Genomic DNA, 9,891 nt, shown 5'->3' with positions numbered 1-9,891 from the left:
GGAATGTGTTGTTGCGTAGACTCAAAGGCAAGACCAGCCATGCAAAACACCACACAGTTTAATGGGTACTTTGGTTGTGGATTCTGTTTACATCCTGGTACTCTAGTAGAGAAACAGGTGAAGTACACTGTGACTGACACAGAATATCCTGACAGAGAAGCGAAGAAAATGCTGGCAGATATGGAGCAAGCAGTAGCACAAAACAGAAGTGTCAGAGGAGTGAAAGGTCCATCACCACTTATAAACATGCCCTATTTTGATATAGTGTGGGGCTTTGTTCCAGACTATATGCATGCTGTCTTACTGGGTGTCATTAGACAGCTCACAGAGCTTCTTTTGAACAACAGTGATCAACCCTATTACACCGGGAGTCCCAACACTATGAGGGTGCTAGAAAACAGGATCAAGGACATAAAGCCACCACACCTGATAACACGACTACCCAGACCCCTTGCAGAATTCAAGTACTGGAAAGCCTCAGAGTGGCGAGCATGGCTCCTGTTTTACAGTTTGCCAGTCCTGAATGGTGTACTTCAACCATGTTATGTGAAGCACCTAGGCCTTCTAGTATCAGCAGTATTTCTACTTTTGAATGAGAAAATTACCTTTCAAGACATCAACAAAGCAGATAACATGCTTTTTGAGTTCGTGGCAAGGTTTCAGTTGCTGTATGGCGAGACAGCTATGACATTTAATGTACACCTGCTAACTCACCTTGCAAAATCAGTGAAATTGTGGGGGCCACTCTGGGCGCACTCAGCATTTGTGTTTGAAAATGCAAATGGTGGTCTGTTGAAACTGGTGCATGGAACAAAGTAGATTGTGAACAAATTCCTGTTGCACAGAGCAATACCACTCTTTACCACAAGGTATGCGGTTAGTGAGCAAGTTAAGGAGTTCTGTTTGGAAATGACAAATGACCGAAGAGTAAAGAGTTTCACAAAATGGCAAGACACAACTGTTCTGGATAGTGGCAGAGTGACAGAGACTACTGATGATGAAAAAAGTGCCTTCATTTCTGCACAGAAACATGCACCAGATGAAATGGTGGTGCACAGAAGAATGGTGCATAAAGGACTAGTTTATACCAGCAAAAGCTATACCCTTAGTAAGAGACGCAGAGATTGTTTTGCAAAGATGAGTGATGGTGTTTATGGAGAAATCCAGAATATCGTATCCTTTCCTTCCGAAGGGGGTACAGAAATTGCTGTCCTTTTCAAAAAGTTTACTACAAATGCCTTCTTTCCTTTATCACAAGGTTATGGGTTGGTGTCACATATCAGACTTGTAAGTGGAAGCCTTTTCTCGCCAGTGTGTCTGATTCCAGTAGACAGGTTAGAGCAGAAATGCATGGTTTTAAAAACAGGTGATCAGACGTACATTTGTGACTTTCCAAATGCATATGAGAGAGACTAGTCTCCATCATAGATGGTCATTCTGTGAGTGATGAGCCCTTTCTGTTAAAAGATGATTTCTGGCCTTGAGTGTGAAGGCCTACCCATGGATGGAACTGTTTCAGTTGTCATTAGATGGCCTAAGTGTGAATTGGGTGGTGGGTGGGGAGAGAGAGATGATAAGCCCTGTCTGTTTTCTTTTCAGTTTTTTTCTGGCCTTGAGTGCGAATGTCCTCCTAGATATTTCTGAAATGTGTTCAGTAATTTGCTTTGTGAATTCCTCTATGTCTCCTTCTAAAGTAACCAAGTTTACTGACTTCTCACAGTATAAAATTTTCCCAGTCTGCTTTCTCAAAACACCATCTGTTTATTGTACTTTCTTCTTGTATACATACATTTGTATTTATTATAGTGATAACTGGGAAGTGGTCACTTCCTATGGTAGTATCACTCTTGACATACCAATCACATATTTTAACTAAATTATCTGACACCATAATTATATTTGTATTTATTTATTTTATATTTATATTTTTCTGATGTTTTTATGTCCACATGGGCATAATGTTTTTTATATACCACATTGTATACTATTATAAATAATAAAATTATTATTACATTCATCCTTTGTTCCAATGATTCAATCAAGAGTTTCATGCTCCAACTTTCAGTCACTTAACAATGCCTTAGTCTGTCTTAGTCTGTCTGTCTGTCTATCTATACTTCTGTCTATCTGTATATCTATCTATTCTGTTTTTGTTTGTCTATCTACTTATGTCTGTCTGTATGTCTGTCTAATTTTGTAAATGCATTAACACCATAGACCTAAACTCCCTGTTTTCTACCACCGGTCACAATTGTGACCAAACATAAAGAAAATCTTTTTTTTTTTTTTTCTTTCTTTTGTTACATAATTGACATTGATTATTTAATACCCTTACAAATACCATACACATTCATGTTTGTCATCTCCTGGATTTGGGATTAAATGAGTTAAGTTAAGTTAAACATTGTGTAACATAAACAATAGAAATAAAGTTTTGAAGTAAATTCTAATCATATCTCATTCTTATATGTTGGATATGTTACTGTTATTTTAAGTTTAAAATGTGTAAATAGATCTAATTAAAGAATTTATATGAATTCTGACTATGCTGTTTCCCACCGGTCACTATTGTGACCAAGTATAAAACCTAATATTTCACTAACTTAAAGAAGCCTATTCCTGCTGTTTTTTATGTTAATGGTTGACCATGCAGCATCACCAGCATCACCTTGCTGGTTGACCAGCATCACTAGCATCACCTTGCTGGTTGACCAGCATCACTAGCATCACCTTGCTGGTTGACCAGCATCACTAGCATCACCTTGCTGGTTGACCAGCATCACTAGCATCACCTTGCTGGTTGACCAGCATCACTAGCATCACCTTGCTGGTTGACCAGCATCACCTTGCTGGTTCACCAGCATCACTAGCATCACCTTGCTGGTTGACCAGCATCACTAGCATCACCTTGCTGGTTGACCAGCATCACCTTGCTGGTTGACCAGCATCACTAGCATCACCTTGCTGGTTGACCAGCATCACCTTGCTGGTTGACCAGCATCACCAGCATCACCTTGCTGGTTGACCAGCATCACCAGCATCACCTTGCTGGTTGACCAGCATCACTAGCATCACCTTGCTGGTTGACCAGCATCACCTTGCTGGTTGACCAGCATCACCAGCATCACCTTGCTGGTTGACCAGCATCACCTTGCTGGTTGACCAGCATCACCAGCATCACCTTGCTGGTTGACCAGCATCACCAGCATCACCTTGCTGGTGGACCAGCATTACCTTGCTGATTGACCAGCATCACCAGCATCACCTTGCTGGTCCACCAGCATAGACCAGCATAGACCAGCACCAGACCAGCATAAACCAGCATTGACCAGCATAGACCAGCATGGGAATTATGCTGGTCTATGCTGGTTTTTCCAGCAGAGCTCCCCCACAACCAACAAGAATGATGCGCTGTGGGAGTTCTTGCTGTTGGAACAAGACACTATCTGATAGCAATCTCTGCTCTGCTTCTTCACTTATCGTGCAGGCCATTGACCCGGTATCGAGGAGCCCTTGTAACTGAGCACGGCCATTAACTGTCACTGGTGCGTGAAATAACTTGTTGAATGCCTTGACTGTGTGAATGTTCTGAACAATTACGGTGCAATTATCGGACATTGTCTTACAAACATTGACATACATCTCCTTCAATTCTTCACATTCCTCAAGGGTTGATGCTTTAACGCTCACACATCCCCTTTCCGTATGTGAGCTATTTAGTTTAAATTAGCTCCACCTTGCTCAAGTTCAGGCTGTACTGGAGCTAATTGTGACTGGGTGTTGGTTCTTGGCCGGCGCTGTTCAATCAATCAATCAACTTTATTTATATAGCGCTTTTACAATCACGATTGTGTCAAAGCAGCTTCACAGTGTCAAACAGGATAATATTGCGACAAAATTAGATTTGGCTGTACAGTCGTACTGGAGAAAACAGTGATGTTATCAGCTTATTTTAATTTATCATATAGCGACAATGTTGGCAGATCAGTATTATAGTTTATAGAATTAAATAAGACCTAATTCATATATTTTATTTGTATAATAAGTTGAATAACTTTAATCATATTTTTAGTGTCCCCAACTGAGCAAGCCAAGCCAAAGGCGACAGTGGCAAGGAACCAAAACTCCATCTGGGCATGATGGAGAAAAATAAACCTTGGGAGAAACCAGACTCAGTCGGGGTGCCAGTTCTCCTCTGGCCTATTAACACACCGTGTAAGATTATTATTCTGGCAACCTTACAGGTCGGAAATCATATTAGATCGTATTATTCAAAATTTTCAGGGTATCACGGAAGAGACAGATTTATTTAGGATGGGGCGTCAATTACACTAGAGTATGAATACATGAAAGATCGGAATTATTGCGCCGAAGACGGGTTTTGAGCATGTCGTGCCAGTGAGGCAAATTCGGAGGAGACACCATTTGACACGGCTCAGCAGACACTCCAGGATGCGTTGGTCATGTCCAGGCAGGTCCACCATCCGATCCGGACAGGGCCCAGATCCGGGATAAACCTCGCGATAAACAGAGAGACTAACATTAGCGTTAGTGTTATGGGAAGTGTTCCCGGTTCCGGCTGACCTAGTTAATGCAGCCTAACAATCAGTCAATTGAATTGAATAATGAAAGTTAAAAATGTTCTATGTGTATGCCATAGTAAAGAGATGTGTTTTTAGTCTAGATTTAAACTGACAGAGTGTGTCTGCTTCCCGAACAATGCTAGGAAGACTATTCCACAATTTAGGAGCTAAATAGGAAAATGATCGACCGCCTGCAGTTGATTTAGATATTCTAGGTATTATCAACTGGCCAGAGTTTTGAGACCGCAATCGACGTGATGGGGTATAATGCGTTAAGAGCTCGCTTAAGTACCGGGGAGCTAAACTATTTAGTGCTTTGTAAGTAATAAGCAAGATTTTAAAATGTATGCGATGTTTAATAGGGAGCCAGTGCAGTGTTGACAGAACTGGACTAATATGATCATACTTCCTGGTTCTAGTAAGAACTCTAGCTGCTGCATTTTGGACTAGCTGGAGTTTGTTTATTAAGCGAGCAGGGCAACCACCCAGTAGAGCATTACAATAATCTAGCCTTGAGCTCATGAACGCATGTACTAACTGTTCAGCATTTTGCAATGAAAGCATGTGCCGTAATTTAGATATATTTTTAAGATGATAGAATGCGGTTTTACAGATGCTAGAAACGTGGCTTTCAAATGAAAGATTGGTATCAAAGAGCACACCCAGGTTCCTCACTGACGACGAGGGCTTGACAGAGCAGTCATCTAGTGTTAGACAGTATTCTCGGTTACTACTTGTGGAGCTTTTCTGTCCAATAATTAAAAATTCAGTTTTATCTGAATTAAGTTGCAGAAAATTACTATTCATCCAATTTTTTATATCAGCTATGCATTCTGTTAATCTTGTGAATTGGTAGGTTTCATCAGGGCGTGAGGAAATATAGAGCTGAGTATCGTCAGCATAACAATGAAAACTAACGCCATGCTTCTTAATGATATCTCCCAGTGGTAGCATATACAGGGTGAAAAGCAACGGTCCTAACACTGAGCCTTGCGGTACCCCATACTGAACTTGTGATCGGTGTGACATCTCTTCATTTACTGCTACAAACTGATAACGGTCAGATAAGTACGATTTAAACCATGCCAAAGCAGTTCCACTAACGCCAACATAATTTTCGATTCTATTCAGAAGAATATTGTGATCGATAGTATCAAATGCAGCGCTAAGATCGAGTAACACTAATAGAGAGATACAACCACGATCAGATGATAAGAGTAAATCATTTGTAACTCTAATTAGAGCAGTCTCAGTGCTATGATACGGTCTAAATCCTGACTGGAAATCCTCACATATACCATTTCTTTCTAAAAAAGAACATAATTGTGAAGACACGGCCTTTTCTAGTATTTTTGATAGAAACGGTAGATTCGAGATTGGCCTGTAATTGACTAATTCTTTAGGATCAAGTTGCGTTTTTTTTTAATAAGTGGTTTAATTATAGCCAACTTAAAAGTTTTCGGTACATATCCTAATGTCAAAGATGAATTAATGATATTAAGCAGAGGATCTATGACCTCTGGAAGTATCTCTTTTAATAGCCTAGTCGGTATAGGGTCAAGCATACATGTTGTTGATTTTGATGATTTTACAAGTTTAGCCAGTTCTTCTCCTCCTATAGCAGTGAATGAGTGTAATTTTTCCTCAGTGACCCTGCAGTGCTCTGTCTGAAGTGATACTGTAATAGACGGCTGCATGGTTATAATTTTATTCCTAATATTATCAATCTTACTAGTAAAGAAGTTCATAAAGTCATTACGGCTGTGTTGTTTACAAACATCAGAAGCTGAAGCTTTATTTTTTGATAATTTAGCCACTGTATCGAATAAATACTTAGGGTTGTGTTTGTTTTCTTCTAAAAGAGATGAGAAATAAGCAGATCTAGCAGTTTTTATGGCCTTTCTGTATGCAATCATGCTCTCTTTCCACAAATTGCGAAAAACCTCTAGTTTTGTTTTCTTCCAGCTGCGCTCCATTTTTCTGGCTGCTGTTTTAAGGGCCCGAGTCTGCTCGTTGTACCACGGCGTTGGATTATTTGCTTTAATCTTCTTTAAGCGCCGGGGAGCAACTATGTCTAAAGTGCTAGTAAGGAGAGAGTCAATAGTTTCGGTTGCAGCATCAAGTTCATCTTGGCTATCTGTAATGCTGAGGAGATGGAACTGATGAGGAAGATTATGTACAAAGCAATCTTTAGTCGCAGCGGTTATCGTCCTGCCATATTTGAAGCGAGGGGATGGCTTTGCAGCCTTAGGTAAATTAAGTATACATGATATTAGGTAATGATCTGAGATGTCATCGCTCTGCTGCAGAATTTTAACAGTATCAACATTTATTCCATGTGACATTATTAGATCTAAAGTATGATTAAGGCGATGAGTGGGTCCCGATACGTGTTGTCTAACTCCAATAGAGTTTAGAATGTCTCTAAATGCCAATCCCAATGCGTCTTTTTCATTGTCTACGTGGATATTAAAATCCCCAACAATTAGTACTTTATCTACAGCTAATACTAACTCCGATACAAAACCAGCAAATTCTTTGATAAAGTCTGTATTGTGCCCTGGTGCCCTGTATACAGTAGCCAACACAAATGTCAGAAGGGATTTATCATTTACACTACACAGTGTTACATAAAGCACCAAAACTTCAAAGGAATTATATTTGAAACTAGACTTCTGAGTAATACTGAAAATATTATTATAAATTATAGCCACACCTCCCCCTTTACCTTTCAGACGTGGCTCATGTTTGTAACAATAATCTCGGGGGGTGCACTCATTTAAAGTAATGTAATCATCAGGTTTTAGCCAGGTTTCTGTCAAACACAGCACATCTAAGTTATGATCTATAATCATATCATTGACAACAAGCGTTTTTGGCGAAAGGGATCGAATATTCAGCAACCCAAGCTTTATCAATTGTTCATCCGTATTATATCTGTTGTTTATTTGTTGGACATCAATTAAATTTTTACTGTTGAATGGTTTTGATGGTTTTTTGTATTTACTAATTCGGGGAACAGACACAGTCTCTATGTGATAATATCTAGGTGAAATAATACCTACGAATGTGTGGTGTGGGGGAATATTCATCAGAGTGAAAACGAGTGGATGAGAATACAGGTCTGCCTAGCATACCAACACCTCTAACTGGCGTGCTCTCCTCCCTACTCATAAACCTGCCCCTCCCCAGGCTTACCACCCCAGCATCCCTGAGGCTAAGCGGTGTTTGCACATCCTTGCCATCAGTCATGTTTATAAAAGTTGTAAGATGATAGACTATGATAATAATATGTGAATGACTAGTACAGGCCAATGTAAAGAAAGTGAGAACGAAGAAAGAAAAAAATCAATATAAAATAATATTAGGCGAGATAAAGGCAATCAAAAGTTAAAATTTCCCCATTAACATTGGTCCATGTACTTGTCAATGTCCCAAAGAGGTTCTTATTCGTCGCAGCAACCACCAGCGACCACTCTGGCGATGATCTGAAGCGGAGAAAGCGGAGAAAACCGGGTCACGGCACCAATGTAGCCGGCACGCTCTGACCGTCGTCGACTATTGCGTTGTGTTCTCTGGACTGGACAATCTGGACAATTTAAGAGAGCAAGAGTTCAGGATTCCTATCTTCAATAAGAATCAGCCTAACATAAGAAATAGTACAACTCTCTCAGTCAAACAGGAAGCAAACTGCATATTTATTCACATTAAACATTAGAAAATAGAATACAGAAATATTATCTATGTGCACAATATCACACACTATTCCTATTATCACTGGCCTTCACTTTTTACATTAACATCTACTCTATGTTGCAAAAACATCTTGCTTTCAATAGTTACAACATTTCAATAAAATGCAAGAAACAAAATGTAAATGGTTTTGTTCAGTGCCAGTGCAAGAATATTTTTAATTAACATACATATTAAACCCGGTATTGGGAGTACTACATACCTGGACAATTTAAGAGAGCAACAGTTCAGGATTCCTATCTTCAATAAGAATCAGCCTAACATAAGAAATAGTACAACTTAAACATGATAGAATAGAAAAAATAGAATAGAAGAAGAGATGGAATACAAAACACGAGGTCCGATATGTTAGACATCTCTTAAGCTCTCTAACAAAAAGTTCTCAGGACATAAAAAAAAATAGTATATGTATTCATCATAAAATACATGTACAAGTTACCGTGTGCATAAAAACTAAAGTCAGAACAGGTATATTTTATGTTTGCATCGCACTCAAATAAACACGTACCTCTCTCAGTCAAACAGGAAGCAAACTGAGAGAGTAACGCGAGAATCCAACACGTAACCATCACTCTATCCAATGGAGGGCGCACTTACATGACAAATAACTCTACCAATACGTATTAAACAAGCCTGCAGTCTCCCTCTCATTTACTGAAGCTTTCGCGCCTCGATCGCCCCCCGGTGACCGGTCCCAGTATAGCCGCCCCTCTGTGTTTTCTAATGGACGCGAGGCAAACTAAATAATAAAATTACACTTCAAAAATGTTCCCCCAAAGTTAGTTTATGTCACTGAAGGCAGTTATCATCACGATGATTTCATTTCAGGTGTTCGTTTTAAAAATAAGTTTAGTTTGAGTTAGTTATTTGATTCTATAAAAACGGGGGTGTGACGTCATGATTGACAGCTGAGACTGACGGCTTCTCTGAGTGAAGTTGTCACTGAGGCACTAACGGACTTTTTTCGAAATTTTTGGGAGCAGATTAGAGCTTTAGCTTTAATTTCTACATTTCCATAACTGTTTATTTCACACCAACATAATTAATTGTTCTGCATCTGCGAGAGTGTGGGCGGGCTTTTAAAATCGCGGCTGTACTTCCTGCTCTACTTCCTGCGCTCTACTGCGCAACTCCGGTCCCGAAATCGCTACTGCGCAGACTCGGTCCCAAGATGTCAGCGCCGTGCAAGGCCGACTGAAAGCTTCAAATCTGCCAAGCGGAAACGGATGATGTCGAGTCGTCCATATTTTTTTACGGTCTATGGTATTAAAGGCCATAAAATGACTGAACAATACAAAGTTTTGGTGAAATGAATTCACATAACCACACAATAGAAAATAAAACGTTACAAACCAACATTTGTCTTTTTGTTTGTTTTTTGTGACATGTTACACATGGGTGGTTAACATATTTGGCTGAAAAAAAGTTTTTAAAAAAAATCTCAAATGTAAGTCATGGAACTTATTGGGTTATATTCAACCAACTCTTATATTTCCATATATATATGTGGTCTTGTAGATTTTGTTTGGAATTTTACATTTATTCACTAGTTTAC

The 9,891-nt window shown here is 39.5% G+C and overlaps 1 long non-coding RNA gene across 1 annotated transcript; it reads right to left on the bottom strand.

Annotated features, from left to right (window-relative positions):
• Positions 1–1,265: 1,265 nt before the first annotated feature.
• LOC137070647 (uncharacterized) lies at positions 1,266–8,894 on the bottom strand. The gene is made up of 3 exons (XR_010904302.1): positions 8,845–8,894; positions 8,539–8,593; positions 1,266–8,172 (listed from the first exon to the last, which is right to left on the bottom strand). It is a non-coding gene; the product is annotated as an uncharacterized lncRNA (long non-coding RNA).
• Positions 8,895–9,891: the final 997 nt, after the last annotated feature.

The sequence above is a fragment of the Pseudorasbora parva genome, chromosome 3 (genome assembly GCF_024679245.1).
Source record: "Pseudorasbora parva isolate DD20220531a chromosome 3, ASM2467924v1, whole genome shotgun sequence".
Taxonomy (NCBI): Eukaryota; Metazoa; Chordata; class Actinopteri; order Cypriniformes; family Gobionidae; genus Pseudorasbora; species Pseudorasbora parva.
Note: the sequence above shows the minus strand (reverse complement) of the source record. Positions and strands in the feature narration are given on the sequence as shown.